This window comes from Anas platyrhynchos, chromosome 28, assembly GCF_047663525.1.
Source record: "Anas platyrhynchos isolate ZD024472 breed Pekin duck chromosome 28, IASCAAS_PekinDuck_T2T, whole genome shotgun sequence".
NCBI lineage: Eukaryota > Metazoa > Chordata > Aves > Anseriformes > Anatidae > Anas > Anas platyrhynchos.
Window position 1 is genome coordinate 6,911,687 of NC_092614.1, and position 20,022 is coordinate 6,931,708.

Sequence of the window (20,022 nt, forward strand, 5' to 3'; positions counted from 1 at the left end):
GACTCCCGCACACCCTGCGCTCTTTACTTGCCTTTTGTACCTTTTAGAAATATTTGTTTTATAAATATTACCTAATTCAGATTGAGTTGAGACCTCATTTATAACAGTCCCACACCTTGACCTCAATTTGGTTCCATATTTCAGGCTCATAATCTGTCCGATTGTTAATAAAGAGAATAAGCCGTAAGGTTCCCAGGACAGTGTATGTTCCTAATGCGTAACTGCTTACCAGTGAGGGGCAGTTGTGTGCACAGGTCCACTTCTCTCAGCTCGAGCTTCTCTCCAGCTCCAGTGTGCCTATTTCCAGCGACTTTCTGTACGAGCTTCTCTGAGCGGTTTGCTGAGTTTGGCCGAACCTAGCTTCATGAGGCAATCAAAGTGCCTGTTCCCGTCCTGGTATACTTTATGCCAGCCTGTTCCTCTTCACTCCTTTTTCCTGCTTCTTTATTGACGTCATCGTGTTGCCTTTTTTTATCTTCAGGGCAGGCTCCCCTCTTATACCCTTCTCTCCACAGCAGTTCTTTTCAAAACAACTTTTCATTGGTCAAACAACAACAGCAAACACCCAGAAACATCCATGCCTTAACAGCTGGAGAACAAGAGAACCATCTGGAGAACAAGCAACCCTAGACTGCATGGAGTCTCCTGAATCACCCTTCTCTTATATTTCTGATGGCCTCATCGTTAATAGTCTAATGTTATCTCAACCACGGGGCTTTCCAACTCCCATGGCCACATTCCCAAATCTCCCCCTTCTTTATTAATATCAACCTTTTTCTCCACACGAATTACCACTCCATATATAACAATTATTATGTATTGTCACAACAGCACCTGCAAAAGTTGTATTATGGCTAAATATCTAGGGAAAATGCAGCTACCAATCAAAGGCATTGTTGCATACCAGAAGGCAAATGAATTTGCAGAGTCTTCCAGCAATTCTCCATAGTTCAGAGCAGTTTGTGTTAGAAAGCAATCCTATTTGAAGAGTAAGTCAAAAAGGCCCTGGACAACTTTGCTTTATTCAGGTTTTCTGTGATTTCACTTAGGCACTGGATGTTTCAAAAGCTTTATGAGCTAAATGCAGTTCCTGCCTCACCACTTACAGTTCCCACTGACAGTAGCAGAATTTCTCCTCCTCCAGGAAGCAGAAGAGCTGGTTCACAGGATCTCGAGATGCTGTGTTTGACACCGGGGCAGGTGGAGGATGGTGCAGAAACAGGTCATGCAGAGACATTGTGGGGATTTGTTCCAGAGCCTTGAGGCCTGAAAGTTCCACCTTCAACTAAAATATTCACCTGAAAGCCTTGGCTCAGTCCCTGCTTCCAAACAAGGACCATACAAGACATGCCAGTTTTAAAGAACATTCATAAAAAATTGAGAGAGGAGAGTTTATTCCTGTCTCTTTTGTAGATGACACGCAGAGATCCAAAGAGAGGGATTCACTTCCCTTAGCTTCACATATCTAATTGTTAAATGCCTGCATTGATCCAAACCAGTCCCCCTCCACCACACATGCAGACACACACCTCTAGGTCTGTATGGAGATGGGGAACACCAGATGGCAATATGGGGAGCACCAGACGGCAATTCATCTCCAGGCATCTCAGATGTCTGTCTTGCAATGGGCAGTGCCACTCCTTGAGCATGCTTGTCTCTCTTGACTAGAAAGGAGCTGAAATTAATGCCTTAGACATCCTCCCAGCACCTAGATCTAAGGTGACTCTGGCCTGGAGCAATTTGCTCCTGGGCCTTTTGGAAGCCATCACAGGAGCTAAGGTTTGAAGTGTCCCTGCAGCACACTGTGCCTTCAACACAAGATCATCTGTCCGCAGGCTGGGAGATCAGCCCATTCACTGCTGGATCTCTGTGACTTGGTGGTGGGGAAGTGCCAAATCATCGTTAAAGGTCAGTAAGTTCCTTTGCCAAGGCTGAAAACAGCAGCTTGGCCCTTTCGTCTGTCAGGTCAGTTTTGTATCAGCTGTCAGTTGCTGGCATCCCATCCCAAAATAACTCACTTCACCTCTGTTTCTAGCCTCACAGCCCATCAGGCTGTTCCTGCCCTGTCACCTCCTATTCCCCCATGTCACATCATGGGCTTAGTATGACGTGACAGGCTGAGATGCACTGAGCCAGGGAAGCTGTAATCTTGGTTGAACAGAGAGAAGGAGAGAGAACAGGATGGGTCAGAAGTGCAATTAAATAGACTGCATTTGATCAGTACTCTAAACCCACAATAAATGTGCTTCCTTCCAGCCCTGGGCAAAGTATTTTACATTATTTTATCTCTGAACCATGTTAGTTTCTTACAAGTCCCAAAGACACCTTGTTCTACTCTTACATTTGCCTTAAAAAGTCAGAGAGAACAGATTCCCTCAGCTAGTCCATGTGGACAGAACTGCAAGGAACAGGATCCCTCTTGGCCCTCCAGTATGTTTGCATCACCAGGGGGACTTCAAGAATGAACAGTCTTTATTCTGTTTTGTAACATCTTTATTCTGTAATGACATTATTTTTTTTTTTTTTCGGTGCCTGTTCACAATAGTGGAGCTGCCTGAACAGCCACCTCAGCGTCACAAGAAAAGACAGGGAACAGTGGAGGCATATTAAAGCTTAACCCCTTCCATAAGAAGAGAAAGCCAATGGGGTAGGGGTGCAAAGAGGTGGTGAACTCCTGTACAGATATGCCCTGCTTCATTGCAGGCTGAAAGGGGCAGTTTCCATGTCTTGGGCCGATCAGAAGCCTTCAGGTTTGATGCTGAATAATGCTGTGGCCAGAGTCAAAAGCTACAGCACTTCCCCTTCCTCCAGAGGCACACTGTTAGCCTTCATTACAGGGTGCTATTAATAATTAGTAGCTATGGCAATATGAAATGTGTGTAGAAGTCCAACAGCTCATAAATCTTGTGAAGAGCTCTATAATGGTATGTGAAAGTATTGGATGCATTTGTGCAGTATCATTTTTACATTGACACAAAGAACCTGAAAGAGAAATGTCTGTTACTTACTTTGCAGACATGTTACACAGGGCTGTACACCCACAAGGTCCATGCTCAGTACATATCAGGAGGCAGCTGCCTGAAAGGCAGATGATTATCTGCCCTTCAGGGTCCAGAGGAAGAATATGTTGTGGCCTTTGTTTGGAAATTCCAGGTGTAGAGGGAAAAGAACAAATAGGTGTGCACCTACGGTTTCTGTGAGGGCAGATGGCTTTGTGCTGCTGAAAGACTGGCCCTCTTCTTTATCTTCCCAATCTTACTTTTTAAAATACCCCACCTTTGGCTGCAGGTGAGACACTGGACTACCAGAGGAAGCATTGGTGCTCCCAGCACAGTGCTTGCTTCACAGGACAGAAAGGAACATAAGGGAGTGCTGCCCCCTCCTCATGGTACACAGCATTTCCCTGCAGAGCGCAGCCTTCTTCGGGCAGGTGGTACCCAGGTACCCATGTCCACAAGTGCCAGAGATGACCCTCATTTATGGATGCGACCTCAGCCTTCAGCCTCAGCCCAGCAATCAGCCTCTTTCAGGGTGGAGGTCCCATCACAACGTGGCACACAAGAGGCTTTCCCACCACTCCCACTTCAGCTCCAGGCTCCCCACCATGGTGTGCCTCTCCTGTATTCAGTCACAGCAGGGAGAAAAGGTGTCTGAAGGTATGCAGGCACTTTGTTTGCCTGCTGTGATGGGGAACTGACAGCACTTAGCTTCACAGAGCTGTTGCAAGTTCAGCATTAAAGAGATGAAAGTGATGGAGGCCTTACATACATCACAGGTAGGCAAGGATGCTCTCCTTCAAGCCTGCTGCTACTGAAGTAACCGGTTTAATGCTGTGCAGCATTGCTTCCCCTTCTGCACGATTAGAGACTACACCCAGGACATGTCTGCGTCTCTTGTCATCTGTCGTGATAGGCTTCAGCAGGAAGAGAACATCAGTGTGTTTATTCAGGTTAATGGCTCTGCCTTCTCTACCTTATCAGGTGTCTTCTATCTACCTTGAATAGATGATGGACTTCTGGCCAGTCTTCATGTGCTAATGAGAACAAAGACTGAATGAAAACATGCACATCACTGTATGCAGCCTCCTGCCCCTGCAGGCACTGTGCAGTATCAGCCCATTTATCAAACCCAAGCTTAAATGTTTGGTTTCCAGACTTGCTCCTGCTGGGCCAAGAACCATACCCTGCTGTCCATCAGGGGATGCTCTGAGTCATTTTTGCAAGGACACAGATGTCACAGCTGTGGCTGCCTGTGAGCCACAACAGTCCTATGCCAAGCCTTGCTGGTTCATGTTCAATTTGCGGTCTGCCGGATCTGCAGAAGCCTCCCCACCAAGCTCTTGGGCAAACGCCCCATACCAGTGGCTCAGAAATACACCTCCGATGCCACTTCCACTTTTACACTTGAAAAAATACAAATTCAGCACAGTACAAAAGGGTATAATTACCATTTCAGAAAACACAAATGTTAATTTGATGTTGCATATTATGGCTCTGACAGCTCCCAGGCTCTTGTGATACGGTGTCAAAGAGGCATTACAAGCAAATGCAAAGTGTTAAAAGTGTTTGTTTTTCCTCTTCCTATACCGAATAGAAGGATAGGGACCAAACTGAAGCAATGAATAGAAAAATCATCTGTTAAAGGAGAAGGCAATGTCATTACAATAGAGTTTGTGATTTTCAGGGCAGGGAGGTATGGAAACGTCTCTTGCTTTGCAGGCAAAATGGGAGCTAAAGCCCTCGCAGAACTGAAGTGATCACACCTGCACAGAGATGATGCTCACAGGCAGCAGCTGGGTTCCTCATTTACTCCTTAAAACCTTCTCATATGTACAAGTTAAGGCCACTCTCAGAAATAACTCTCTGCTCTTTCTGTCTCCCATTGTTTTGATGGGAGTGACATGCTTGGTATCCCTGAACAGCACAGGGATAAAAATGTATCCTGGGGTATCCTGTCCTGTTCAAAGGGCATCCTTTGTGTTTGTTTACAAGAGAATACTTCAAATTCTTTTTAGAAAAATCTAAGGATTCCTCCCCTCCCCATTCAGGAGCTGTGCACTTTATATGAATGCACAAAAAGTACAATTTCCATCACTGGAGGGTTTGCTGAAGCTAGACTAGCACCATCAGGAGTGACACAAATGGGGTGCTTTCTTGTCAAGAGACAAACCCAGGTCTAAAGCCTGGGAGGTTTGTTTATTAATTTCTTGCACAAAAACTCCTTGAGTTTCTTTTTCACTTCCCATCTATCCATCTACCCACAAAATTAAGGTTAGGAATCAACACTAAAATGATAAAAAAATGCCCATAAATCCTTAGGTTTTCACAATCAGATCTTCCCAGGGAAATAAGTACATGGTATACAAAAAAATCACGTTTGCTTTGCTGCTGACAGCACACTGAATTGTGCCTAAACATTTCAGTTGGAATCAGTTCCAATGTGTCCAGTACTAGACAGGATGGAAAATGAGCCTTGCAACACAGAGTAAGCAGAAGTAGTCAATAAATATTTCAGTTTTGCATTTGGAAAGAATTTGGATGATGTATTCATATCCTACAATGATAATGAAATACTTCACTTTCCAATGGCCCTAAGCAATGTTTGATTGCACAGAAATAATTCAATATAATTAAAGAGGATGTTAAACAACAGCTATTCAAGTCAAACATTTAAAAACCTGCATCTCCAGATCATTTACATACAGGACTATTAAGAGCAGCATTTCAGGAACATTCCAGAACTTGTTACAATTTTTCAGAAATCGTATATGCAAGATATCTGATTCAGGCAGAAGATGCATTTAAATCTGGATTTTAAGACTTCTAAGGAAATGCCCTAATCGGCAGATGCTTGCCTCTCTTGGTGTGATGCTGATGCTTGGTTCTCCTGGTGTGATGATGATGTAGCCTTTCTGCCTGGCATCACTCTTTTTCTGTTTCTCCCCTCCTTTCCTCCAATACCCTAACAGATTTCTAAAGGATTTGGCTCTGTCTCAGACAGGAGAGATACCAGCTACCAAAACCTGCCCCTTTTCTTCACTGGCCATGTTTTTGCACTGACCTGGCATCCTACAGGGCAGAGTCAGGGATGCTGCGGACAGAAGCAGCACACCCACTCCAAGAGCAAGGGTGGGAGAAAACCTTCACAGGCAGGACTGGGGTGAGCTGTGTCTTCTCACCTTGTACCTGAAGGAGGATTTTCTTTACCGAAAGGGTTGTTAGACATTGGAACAGGCTGCCCAGGGAAGTGGTGGAGTCACCATCCCTGGAAGTCTTTAAAAGACGTTTAGATGTAGAGCTTAGGGATATGGTTTAGTGGGGACTGTTTGTGTTAGGTCAGAGGTTGGACTCGATGATCTTGAGTTCTCTTCCAACCTAGAAATTCTGTGATTCTGTGATTCTGTGATTCTGAGGATGTGGAAGGGCTGAATGTACAACACGCCCAGGCCCAGTAGCTGAATCCTGCTGAGAAAACCAACGACAGGTTATTTCTAGAGGAAGGCATGTCCAGATGGGGAAGCATAGAGCAGCATTTCGTTTTCCCTTCCTAGCCCAGGAGAAGTAAGGTCTTTTTCTCAAGACTACAGAGACACTTGGCTTATTCGTCCAGATTAATGAACATTCCCTCTCTGCTCTTCTGAAGTTTTGCATTTGCAGCTGACATCTGTCTTGCTGGCAGAGGGCAGTGACTGGAGTACGCTGACCCAGAATACATCAGCCTCAGCATTTACAGCTGAAAGCTTAGGTCTTCTGCCAAAAGCCATTAAAAACCCAAAGTGCCAGTGTGTACACGTTTCACTGACGCCCCCACTTTTAAAACCCAAGACAAAACCAACATCTACCAGCCACACTTCTTATCAGGCCTATTTCAACAAATATTCATGGACATTCATAAGGTTCTCACCCCTCCCTGCCTGAGGGCTCATCTCAGGAGCTGGGCTGGTGTGCTGACCCGTGTGCTGGTGTATCTGTTATCTGTAGGATAACAGGAGCTTCCCCAGACACTCCTGCCCTGTATCTGACCTCAAGTCCCCACCATCCTGCCCCACCTCTGTGGTGTCCCCAGGCCACTTGTTAGCTGTTGCATGGCCTCTTCTCATGCTTGGATACCAGCCAGCCACCAGCATGTTTAAATAATTTTCCACCTTTGCTCAATTTAGCCCCTCAGTGAGTAATTTACTAAACAATTGAAAGAGAGTTCGGGTGACCTAGATGAACTTCATTAACATACTACTAATAATTTAATATTTCTAACAAAAGAAATGGGCTTTGGAAACTCTCATTTTAATTCATAACCAGTTCTGGTCTATTTGCCCCATGGGGGTCACATGATGACCTTTCTAGGGGCTTTGTAGTCATGGTTGAGATGGGTCAGATTTCTGCTGAGGCTGAGGAAGGATGGATGTGGGGTCACCCCTCCACATGGCTTGGCCCCTGCTGCTGAGCAGAGGCACAGCCTGGTTGGTGAGGCTTGATGACATGCCATGTGTGCTCACACCTGGCCGGTGAATGGCTTGGACATCCCAGCAAGGGAAAAAGGCTGGCAGGAGGTTTGTTGCCTTCTCAATCCCAATATAATAAACACCAAGAGTCCCAGAACTCATGGTTGTTGGCTGCTAAAGAGGACTCTTCCCTTTAATGCCATAGGGCACAGACTGGGTGGACACCTTGGGGGAAGGGCACTCAAAGGACAGAGCCCCCTAGGGTTTCCCAAAGCCTCCCCCCAGCCCACCTTGGGCAAGATGTAATGAGGCATTTGGCATAGGCTTGTGACTCCGATGAACTCCATCGAGCTCAGAGCAGGCTCTTCGGGGAGTTTACTCTTGAAGTTTGATTTAAATATGCAACTGGAATAAAGCAATTCTTTACATAAAACTGGATTATCCCATTCTGCATCCACCAAATGAGCCCCACCAGCACTAGCAATCCTACAAAGCAAGTAGCAAAATGTTGGTAATTTTGATGGCGCTGCTGCTTTACTCCTGGAGGGAAGAACCTAAGGAAGGTCGTGTTGCGGAGCAGCTAGCAAGCTGGTGTCAGCCAGACAGCCCAGGGATAAAGAATACAAGGGGCCACAGCATTACAGATGGATGCTGGCACCGATGAATGAGCCCACGATGACAGAGAGACTCCGATCCAGTGTACCAGCAGCCAATCAGTAAGTAGTTAGAATGATTCAGTAAATTTACTACACGAAGCAATAGATAAAATGAATATATATATATATATATATATAATCCACAGGACAAGTTAATTAGTGTTGGCTCCCATACTCCCAAACTGCTTGTTTTTTTTCACACATTTATAGAATTTTATGGTTCATCTCCTTCTATGACAAAGTTACGTGCTTGGTGGATGAGGGAAAGGCTGTGGATGTGGTCTACCTTGATTTCAGCAAGGCTTTTAACACCTTTTCCCACAGCATTCTCCTCAAGAAACTGGCTGCTCTTGGCTTGGACTGACATACGCTTCATTGGGTTAAAAACTGGCTGGATAGCCTGGCCCAAAGAGTCGTGGTGAGTGGAGTCAAATCCAGCTGGAGGCTGGTCACTAGTGGCGTTCCTCAGGGCTTGGTACAGGTACTGGTCATCTTTAATATCTTTATTGATCTGGATGAGGAGATTGAGTGCACCCTCAGTAAATTCGCAGATGACACTAAGTTAGGTACGTGTGTAGGGTAGGAAGGTTCTGCAGGAGGATCTGGATAGGCTGCACCGATGGGCTGAGGTCAACTGTATGAAGTTCAACAAGGCCAAGTGCCGGGTCCTGCACCTGGGGTACAATAACCCCAAGCAGAGCTATAGGCTGGAAGATGAGTGGTTGGAAAGCTGCCTGGCGGAGAAGGACATGGGAGTATTGGTGGACAGTCGGCTGAATATGAGCCAGCAGTGTGCTCAGGTGGCCAAGAAGGCCAACGGCATCCTGGCTTGTATCTGAAACAGTGTGACCAGCAGGGCTAGGGAGGTGATCGTCCCCCTGTACTCGGCTCTGGTGAGGCCGCACCTCAAGTACTGTGTTCAGTTTTGGGCCCTAGATACAAGAAGGACATCGAGGTGCTTGAGTGGGTCCAGAGAAGGGCGACGAAGCTGGTGAGGGGTCTGGAGAACAAGTCCTACGAGGAGCGGCTGAGGGAGCTGGGCTTGTTCAGCCTGGAGAAGAGGAGGCTCAAGGGCGACCTTATCGCTCTCTACAGATACCTCAAAGGAGGCTGTAGTGAGGTGGGGGTTGGTCTGTTCTCCCATGTGCCTGGTGACAGGATGAGGGGGAATGGGCTTAAGTTGCACCAGGGGAGTTTTAGGCTGGATCTTAGGAAGAACTTCTTTACCGAGAGGGTTGTGAGGCATTGGAATAGGCTGCCCAGGGGAGTGGTGGAGTCACCATCCCTGAAGGTCTTTAAAAGACGTTTAGATGTAGAGCTTAGGGATATGGTTTAGTGGGGACTGTTAGTGTTAGGTCAGAGGTTGGACTCTATGATCTTGAGTTCTCTTCCAACCTAGAAATTCTGTGATTCTGTGATTCTGTGATTTGAGGTTTTCAGAAGGGGTGACACCCAGCTGTCCCAGACAGTGAAAGCACAGTTAATCCTTTCTCAGAGCAGGTTGCCCAGATAACATCTTTGGTGTCCTCTTAGCTTTTTGCTTTTATGATTCTGGCCACCTTAGGTCTCTCTCATCTCCAAGGAGCTCTTTTGCTAAAAGATTTGCAGATTCCTGGTTTGAAGCTGTTCCACAATCCATTATTTAGAGCAGACAGTTCAAGGTGTATGGGCCATTTAGTGCCCTAAATCTTCAGATGATCGGGCACCTCTCTGTTTTACTGCACTTTGTGTAAAGTGTTAACTATTCCTTGGGGCAGGAAGTGTAACTTCTGTCAGGATGTGAAAACCACTTCTCACCCGATTCTGTAAAGTCTTTTTCCGAAGCTCACACAAGGTGACTCTAAAAACTACAGCAATAACCCCGAAGTTTAGACTCAGATCCACCAGAAAGGTGAAGGTCTCCATGTTGTTTGTTTTTTTTTTTTTTTTTTTTTTTTGAATGGATTCTGTCTCAGATGCAGAGGTTCATTGTCTTGAACTCCAAGCAAAACCCAGGAAGCTTGTAAACTACACAAATTAATTCTCCATAACATTTCCCTTTGTGGGAAGGCTGGAATGTAAGCAGAAATATGTTAATGTGCCATTTGCTAATTTCACTCTTACTCCATCTGGGGACAGTAAGATCTTCTCCTCTGATATATTTTCACTGTATTTTTCAGAATTACTAGATCTTGAAGAAGAAATGAAGTTTTCTGCTTTTTGCAAGTATTTTTCATTCTTCTCCCTAAATTCTCATATGAGGCAAATCAAGATAAACTGTTTTTTCCCCAGTTAAGCCAAGACTATTTTGGTTGCTGTTTGTGCTCTGTCTTCTTTGAGGTATCTGGAGTGAATTTTTATTGTTATTTTTTTTCAAGATTTTTTCTTGATCATAATTGAATTCTAAAATTAGCCTGAGAGGCACAAATTTGAGTTCGTGACATTAAAGATTGGTCTTTCTAGCCAGAAGGAGCCTAACTGCTGCTCAGAGAAAAGTGTCAGGCCATTACCCTAACAAGAAAGAAATTAAGGGGTGAAAGATACTGCTCTGCATCCGCTCAGCCCTTTCTACTGCTCAGATGCACAGAAGCAAATTGTAACCTAGGATGGATTCAGATTTTGCAGCCTGCCAAGTCTACATAAACAGAGGCTCCTACCTAAAAACCAAGCCCCTGGTCTCCTGGATGGCTGCTGCTCATCCTCTCTGAAGCCCTGGCAGGGTGTTCAGCCTGCCTGCCCTGGCTCATGTAGGTGCTCAGCCTTTCCCTGACTCCTCCTGCAGTCATGGATGAGAGCCTGGCTCACCCAGACCAGGATTTGGAGGAGGCTGTCTCTCTTCACTGACTATACACGAAGACAGCGAGTGAAGTCAGCTGGCAAAGCATCTAAAGCTTCCCACGTTTCTTCAGTATCAGCTAGTACTCAACCAGTACTCGCAATTCGAGATTGTCAATGTCCCAAAATTTGGGCTTCATGTCTGTCACAATGTTTTCAGAAATTTGCATACGCCTCTGGCTCCTGTCCTCTAGGCAACCAGATTACTTTGATAAATTCACAGATATTAATTCATGGCCCAGATCATGTTTCCCTTCACCAACAAGATGGAGCAGCTAATCAACTGCTCCACTAAATCAATCGAGATCTCCTTGGCTGCAGAGAAGAAGACAATTGTGGCATGCTTCTGATTATCTTTTTTCCCTTTTTCTCTGACAATTAGATATGCAGTAGCTTGCTACCCCTTCCTAACCTGCTTTGGTAACTTCTCTAGGAGTCTGAAGTGTGCACACATGCAGGCAATACTGTCTGGGGACTGGGGTAGTAGTAGATGAGGGCTCAGCAGTCACTTCAGCCACTAACCTTCCACATGCCTTTGGGAAAACCATAATGCACTTCTGTTCCTCATCTCTAAACCAGGGATGATGCTATCAACCTCCTTTCAAAATCCCTGTTAGCTACAAATGCAAGATTTTAGTGTTCCTCTTATTTTAATACTTCAGAATTTGTTTAGTTTTCTATTTCTGTTCTGTTCAAGATACGTTTTAGAGCTCACTATCAGCAGAGATATACAGGCTTTACTATTAGAGGGAATTGATACTGATGGAAGCCCTGTTACAATTTGTTAGGTTTTATGTTCTATTTAAAAAAAAAAATTGATTGATGTGTTCAGAATCAGTGAAGTTATTTCTTGAGGGTTTAGTGGAGCTTAAATTATGCTTTGCCCTTGTTCTCAGGGGTAGATTTTACCCAGGGTGAAACAGAATGGTCTGGTTAGTGAGGATATAGATTTCAAATAGTAACTCCTACTGTTTAATGATCACTTAAACTTGTGCTATCATAATACATAATGGCTATTTCCCTTGAAGGTTTCCAGCACAGGATTCAGATTACCCATCACAGAACTGGGAGTGAGCACAGACAATGAGGTGCCTAAAGGTAGAGAGGAAAGAGCAGCTCAGGTTGCATATCACAACACAGGGACAACCCTCACACACTGGCATGTTACACTCACATATTAGCAATTGCTTTGATTGTGAAATGATCTAGGGAGCATGTCCAACCGCAAGCTGTTGTTGTGTTGATTGCTGCCTTGTCAGAAGGACTAATTAGAGCCATGGGCTTTGCTTTGTCCGATGTTATTCTTCTCTGTAGACAAAAGAGATTTCTCTCATCTCACTGACTTACAGAATTAGAATCAGCTGGGAGGAGAAAACTGTCTTTTTGACAAGACACTTTGAAGGGAGTGAAATTGTGCCTCCTTTTTCCCTCCAAATCACAACAATTTCAATTTCAACCTTTTTAATAGACTAAAAATTGATCACCTTCCCACCCACTAAACTCCCTGTTCTTTTACATCTTTATGTGATCCACTCTATTGTTTAAGAGGAGAGAAGGAGGGGGGCATAAATAAAGCATAAATAAAGCCAGAATAAAGAGAACAGCCTTATTTTGGCAGAAATCAAAACGTATTTTTTCGTTATGAATATCAAATCAATAACCACGAGCAATGTGAAATCTCTTCAAAGAAACTTTTGCTGGCAGATAGGTCTTGCCACCTCTCTTGCCACCAGTGCCACAGGGCAAGACAGCATTCTTGGAAGGGAGGCTGGCAGACAAGCTCATTTGTATCAGTCTTTCTGTCCTTCCCGTCTTTAGTCTCCATCAGATTTAATGGAGTAACTTACTTGTGCAGTTTCCCTGAGTGACTGCAGAGAGCTGCTCCATCTGGCACACCGTGCAGCAGGGGTTCCTGGTTTTCCATTGCCCAAGTGCAGTACTGGGGACAGACCGTGCATGCTTGAGTGAAAATGGTTTTTAGCTAGGTTCAGTCTGGAAGAGGCCAATAAGCACACTTCAGCACTCACAGTGACTGTGACAATAACCAGACTCCTCTTAAGGAAGCTCTTCTGCAAGCAAGAGGCCAGAGATGTTCAGGCAAATCTGCTCTGAAGTGGAGCCACAGGACTCACCAGGGAGGAGCTGGAAAAGCAGCAGCACAGATTTCCAAGGTATTTTTATGTGGCGTTGAAGAAGGAACAGTCCCCAGAGTTGTTGATCTGGAGTAGTGATTTCTGATTCCTGTTGATTCACATCATGAAGAATGTGTATTTGGGGACTGGAAAAATCTTTCTTTTGGTTTTGAGGCAGTTCTATTTTTTCCCATCTTATTTTTGGTTGTCCCTGGAAATATTTGCTTGGAAGTGCTCAAAGAATATCTTTACAAAATGTGTCTGCTTCCCACATACGTTTTTGCTATGTTTTTTCCTCCTGCCCTTTGCTGCCAAAAAACAATTCTCAGCACAGATATGCATTGTCTGAAAATTAAAAAAAATAGAATATTTCTAGTGAAAATGCATGCCATATACTTCCTTCTTGCCACAGGAAAGGTGTACCTCAAGTGTGAGTTTAAACTTCATTTATTTTTTGAGTGGACTCTCTGGCCAAACATCTCTCCCCTGATACCAGACCCACAGACCTTTCTGTTGTACACTACCTTCCCACTCAGACAGGAGGAAGATGCTTACCATGGTGAGCATTGGCCCAAGGCCCAGCTCCTATTTGTTGAAAGTTTTATTTGAAAACCAGCTCCTGTTGTCAAAGTAGCTGCAGCCATTTGAAGAATGCAGCCCACCCGACAGCACGGTGACACCTCAGGAACAGAGAGCCACTGGTGACTCCGCTTGCAGTGCAGCTCTACCCCGCAATGGGGTCTTAATTCTCAGCATCAGTTTCTGCAGTGTATTTGATGTTTTGAATTTGTTGGTTAAACTCCCCATTCCAATCAATATAAATACATCTGAAGAGCCAGGCAACCTGCAGGGACTTGGAGATAATGCTATTCAGATGGGAGGAGAAGAACAATTTCTGCCTCCCATGTGTCTCTGCAGGGTGTCCTGATGGTCATTGGAGAAGGAGGAGGAAAAAGATACTTCAAATGCTGCTTCATTCTCCTCCAGGATAGAAAGGATCAATAGAAACCATCGAGGACAAAAGAACTAAAGAGGGGAGGGAAGCTGAGATGAAAAGGTAAGAGGCTCATTTTGATTCTTTAACTGAATAAATGGCACACTTGGCTGCTGCTCCCAAATGCTTTAAACAATATGCTCCACACTTCTTATTCTGTTTCCTCAGAATACAAAGACTTGTTTAAATAAAGCCTCACTTGTATTAAATCATCATTTGTTTTGAATTTCAGCCTTCAAAGGAGGGCACACCAGCTCTGTGCTTCATGCTTGCACCTTGTCAAGAAGCTGCACTAGGTGAGTCCACGTCTGCCTACCTCCGTAATAAAACAGAGACTCACAGAGCTGCAAGGAGCCTGTGGGGATGCATGCCAGAGCAAACAAGAAGCACCAGGTCTCCTTCCTGTTGCCAGCGCCCTTACAGATGAGTAATAATGGGCCAAGCAGCAGCTCACCGCACAGGGCAACATCTCATGCCAAGCTGTTTGCTTCACCAGAGTGAGTCAGAGCCCTGATGTAATGCTGAAATAGACTTTCAGCAATTTACAGCACCACCCTTGAGAAAGGACTTCCACCCTCCAAAGATTATTAGGATGACAACCAAGCAGCTGTTGTCAATATCTGTATTTGCTTGGCTAAAGTGTCTTTTAAGGGAAGTAACATTTCCTAAGACCTCTCTTTCTTGCTCCTTTCTCCCTCCTGCCAATGCTTGAGTTAAATCATACATCTAATTTTCAGCCATTTAAAATCATTCAAAATCACTACAAGAAGCTAAAATTTCAGACAGAACACTTTCAACATGAGAATCCAAAATTCTTATTGCAAAAACATCAAAACAAAATCATTTCAGCTTCTCAAAAAGAATCCAATTCCCACTCCTGTATGTATCAATAGTGGTCAGAAATATTTACCTAGTTGGAGGTGTATTCTTCATGAATGCCAAGCAAATACAGAGGAAGGTGCTTGCCTCTTGTCCTGGTTTCAGTTAGAACAGAATTAATTTTCTTCCTAGTAGCTGGTGGAATGCTGTGTTTTGGCTTAGGATGAGAAGAGTGCTGATAACACCCCGATGTTTTAATTGCTGCAGAGCAGTTCTTATACTAAGCCAAGGACATCTCAGTTTCTTGCTCTGTCCTGCCAACGAGCAGGCTGGGGGTGCAGTAAGAGCTGGGAGGGGACAGACCCAGGACAGGTGACCCAAACTAGCCAAAGGGGTATTCCATACCATCTGACGTCATGCTAAACAATATATAGGGGTGGCTAGCCAGGGGGAGGGGGCCGGACTGCTCGGGGTGAGGCTGAGCATCAGTCAGCGGGTGGTGAGCAATTGCATTGTGCATCACTTGTTTGTACATATTATTAGTGGTAGTACTATTGTCATCATTTTATTATTTTATTATTATTGTTATTATTATTTTCCTGTCTTATTAAACTGTCTTTATCTCAACTCACGGGCTTCACTTTCCATTTCTCTCCTCCGTCCCAGAGAGGGAGGGGGGAGGGTGAGCAAATGGCTGCATGGTGTTTAGCTGCCAGCCGGGTTAAACCAGAATCACAGAATCACAGAATTTTTTCTAGGTTGGAAGAGACCTCAAGATCATCGAGTCCAACCTCTAACCTAACACAAACAGTCCCCACTAAACCATATCCCTAAGCTCTACATCTAAACGTCTTTTGAAGACTTCCAGGGATGGTGACTCCACCACTTCCCTGGGCAGCCTGTTCCAATGCCTCACAACCCTTTCAGTAAAGAAGCTCTTCCTAACATCTAACCTAAAACTCCCCTGGCACAACTTTAGCCCATTCCCCCTCGTCCTGTCACCAGGCACGTGGGAGAACAGGCCAACCCCCACCTCGCTACAGCCTCCTTTAAGGTATCTGTAGAGAGCGATAAGGTCACCCCTGAGCCTCCTTTTCTCCAGGCTGAACAAGCCCAGCTCCTTCAGCCGCTCCTCGTAGGACTTGTTCTCCAGGCCCCTCACCAGCTTCGTCGCCCTTCTTTGGACCCGCTCAAGCACCTCCATGTCCTTCTTGTAGCGAGGGGCCCAAAACTGAACACAGTACTCGAGGTGCGGCCTCACCAGAGCCGAGTACAGGGGGACGATCACCTCCCTAGCCCTGCTGGTCACACTGTTTCAGATACAAGCCAGGATGCCGTTGGCCTTCTTGGCCACCTGAGCACACTGCTGGCTCATATTCAGCCGACTGTCCACCATCACTCCCAGGTCCTTGTCTGCCTGGCAGCTCTCCAACCACTCATCTCCCAGCCTGTAGCTCTGCTTGGGGTTATTGAGCCCCAGGTGCAGGACCGGGCACTTGGCCTTGTTGAACTTCATGCAGTTGACCTTAGCCCATCAGTGCAGCATATCCAGATCCTCCTGCAGAGCCTTCCTACCCTCGAGCAGATCGACACACGCACCTAACTTGGTGTCATCTGCAAACTTACTGAGGGTGCACTCAATGCCCTCGTCCAGATCATTGATGAAGATATAGATATTAAAGAGGACCGGCCCCAGCACCAAGCCCTGGGGAACGCCACTAGTGACTGGCCTCCAACTGGACTTGACTCCATTTACCACAACTCTTTGGGCCAGGCTATCCAGCCAGTTTCTAACCCAACGAAGCGTGCGCCAGTCCAAGCCAAGAGTAGCCAGTTTCTTGAGGAGAATGCTGTGGGAGACGTTGTCAAAAGCCTTGCTGAAGTCTAGGTAGACCACATCCACAGCCTTTCCCTCGTCCACCCAGAGCGTCACTTTGTCATAGAAGGAGATCAGGTTCGTCAAGCAGGACCTGCCTTCCATAAACCCATGCTGACTGGGCCTGATCGCCTGCTTGCCCTTCAAGTGCCGCATGATGACTCCCAAGAGGATCTGCTCCATGAGCTTCCCTGGCACTGAGGTCAAACTGACAGGCCTGTAGTTCCCCGGGTCAGCCCTCCGGCCCTTCTTGTAGATGGGCATCACATTCGCTAGCCGCCAGTCAGCTGGGACCTCCCCCGATAGCCAGGACTGCTGATAAATGATGGATAGTGGCTTGGCCAGCACCTCTGCCAGTTCTCTCAGTACCCTTGGGTGGATCCCATCCGGCCCCATCGACTTGTGCACATCCAAGTGCCGTAGCAGGTCACCAACCAGTTCTTCGTGGATGGTAAACCACGACACCTCTAAATGCAAATTGGCAGATAAACTGCTTTATCCAAGCCCTGTTGCAGGTCCCTTTAACCCTACAGGCCCTTCAGAGAGACCTACCTGTGCCCCATCCCTGGGCAGACAGAGGTGGATGCAGATCTAGCCTTGGTCTGCAAGTCTTAACACCAGGGCTGTTCTTCTTGGTACCCTGCACCCAGAAGGAAAGGCCATGAACTTTGAAAGACTGTATATTAAGGAGGAGAAGACATAGGAAATATCTGTCCTCCCCACAAACTGAATCAAACCTACACTCAATACTCTGATCACCACGCTTCACAAGGAGCACAGCCACCTTGCAAGAGGAAGAAGAGCAACCACACGATCTAAAGGCAAGAGTTTGAAGAACTCTTCAAGAAGAAGAACCCACTGCCCTTACTGCCCCCAGAGTTATTCTCCTATTCCATCCCTTCTGTCTGAGTTCATTGCCTCCTGAAACAGAAGGATAGTGTAGCACTCCTGGCTTAAGACACTTTCAGCTGGCAATGATGTTTTCTCTGCCAGTTTATTTTATTTCTTTGAACAGAGAGATACTCAGATACTACACTAGAGAAATGTTTAAGTGCAAATAGACGTATATAGAAAAACAGAATGAGATAGATAGAAAGATAGATAGATAGATGCTAATTTATAAAATAAAACAGGATGTAGAGCCGTATTAACCAAGAGGAGAAATAAAGGCAGGTTTGTCCTATGACAGCAACAGCGAGCCTCCAACAAGGAGTTGAAAGGTCAAATCAATTGATAGGTGAACAGAGAAGGAAGACAGAGATTAAAAGAAAGATTTTTTTTTTTTTTTTCCAGATCACAAGATCAAGCTCTCAGAAGGCCTGTGGGTGACTAAAAAAAATCCCAAGTTACAGGCAGCCGTGTGTTCAGGCACCTTCTCTTTGCAGGAGGTTTCTGTGGCTGACCCACTGCTGTTGCTGATGAAAGCCTGGAGGAAGGCAGTGAGGCCACTTACATATATTTTTTCCCTATTAAAAAATCCTATTTAGGTAATAGGTTCCAGAAAGGGGAAAAATGTCCCATTAATGGGGAACCAATAGAGACTTTTCAAAGCACCTGACAGGGCTAAGGTCATAAATTCTCTGAATTAACTGGAGTTGAGTTATGGATACAAGTAGGAACTCAGCCAGGAACAAATTAGAAGAATTCAGCTTCAAATTCATCAATGTCCTGGTTAATATTTTAGCCTCTCAGTGGTCCAGAAATGATGAGAGAGAGAACAGAATTGACAGCAATAACAAGGCTGTTGAACACTCTTTTTGAGCCTTATTGGCAAGCAGATCAGCGAGAGGCATAATAGCTCCCCAAATGCCGTTGCTCTACCCAGGAACCTGTGGTCACTGCCTGCAAGCTTCTGTCTGTCCTCCAGCAAGCGCTGCTCTCTGTCATCCCTTGGTCTTTGTTGAAGGAGAAGAGTCGTGGGGCTGTTTTGCTCTGAGTCCCTGGGAGAAATACAACAGCCAAGGAAAATGTGCATGTATTGGACTGCTCCAAAAGCTGTTCTTCTAACATTTGTTTTTATCCACAGGAGAACAGGAGGAGACAGATGCAGTGAAGTGACGAAGATATTACTAACCTGACTATTAAGGGAAAGGAAAATATTTTGCCAGGAAAGTTGGAAGCTTTTTTGTTTACAACCCAAGTCACTCATCCCAGCCCATAAGTGTTTGACATTATCAGTGAAATCGTGGACTGAAATGTTTCATTTTAATATTCCATCATGACAAATGACCCTCTATCATTGTCTCTTATATTTAATTTAAATACAGGCACATGGTTACGCATCCAGGGTTCAACAATATTTTAACCAGTCCTTGTTAAAGATGCATGGCATAATTTCTATATTTATTCATATAGCTTAGGGAAAAAAAAAATCAAACCATGTATGAAAAAATTAAGATTATGGAATTTTCTTACAACCAGTTCAAGTGGGAGCCTTCACTCCTTAGTGTGGTAAATCCAAAAATGTAAATGTTCTCTACTGAACTAATTATCTGTGCTCCCTTGGAAGAGACAGGCAGCTCTAAAGCATGATTTACTTCACACTTATAGAGGCTGACCCGAAGAGAAGAAAGAAGACATGCCTATTTCTCTCTTTCGGCTTTCAAATAAGTCCAGACAATTGCTGCAGACTGAACTCCCACACTAGAGACATTTAAACTTAGATTCAATGACACCCCTCTCTTGAGACTGTTGCAGATCTTTGCAGGTTACAGGGCTCCAGGCACAGAGTAAAAGCAAACTCATTGCTTTCCATTCACACACATTTTCTCAACTATGTCACTGGACAATTCAACCAGCCCTAATGAACACTTACCTGTTTGTCTCAAAGAAAGCATGCTGAGAAGTAACATGCAGCTCAGTAAATTCACTCAAAGCATTTGAAAGAATCTTTTTTTTCTCTCTCTCTCTTTATTTTTTTTTTTTTCCAAAGTATTAATAACAGGCTCATCTACTTTGAAAGCAAACCTGAAATTAAGGGCAGCGAGAGTAGAGGTAGAGGGGAGAGATCAGCTACTGCCCTTACTTTTGTTACAAAGAAGTTGTCTTAATTAAAGGTGTAGCTGCTCAGTGTCCCCGCAACAATTCTGCTCATGTCTTGCTGAGTCCTGGCCACGGTAGGGCAATCCATCAATCCTCTGCCATTGCCATTCACTAGTCTCAGGAGCAAAAAGCCTGGAAGGGATATCTGCATGCTCCCAGAAGGCTCTACACCCTAGGCTTGGTGCAGTTTCCAGGTTTCCATCTGCATTACAAATACCAACATTTTTCAGATGAATCTAACTTTTAAA

At 45.0% G+C, this 20,022-nt stretch overlaps 1 protein-coding gene and 1 long non-coding RNA gene across 5 annotated transcripts in view; both read right to left on the bottom strand.

Annotated features, from left to right (window-relative positions):
• Window positions 1-20,022, bottom strand: part of ASIC2 (acid sensing ion channel subunit 2) — a 551,273-nt gene that overhangs the window by 294,013 nt on the left and 237,238 nt on the right. The window lies entirely within an intron of this gene.
• On the bottom strand, window positions 773-15,170 carry LOC119714065 (uncharacterized). Of its 2 annotated transcripts, XR_005261229.2 has the most exons (3): window positions 14,948-15,170; window positions 12,759-13,388; window positions 773-4,033 (listed from the first exon to the last, which is right to left on the bottom strand). It is a non-coding gene; the product is annotated as an uncharacterized lncRNA (long non-coding RNA). The 2 variants fall into 2 exon arrangements; XR_011805179.1 differs by lacking the exon at window positions 773-4,033 and having other exon boundaries at window positions 4,501-13,388.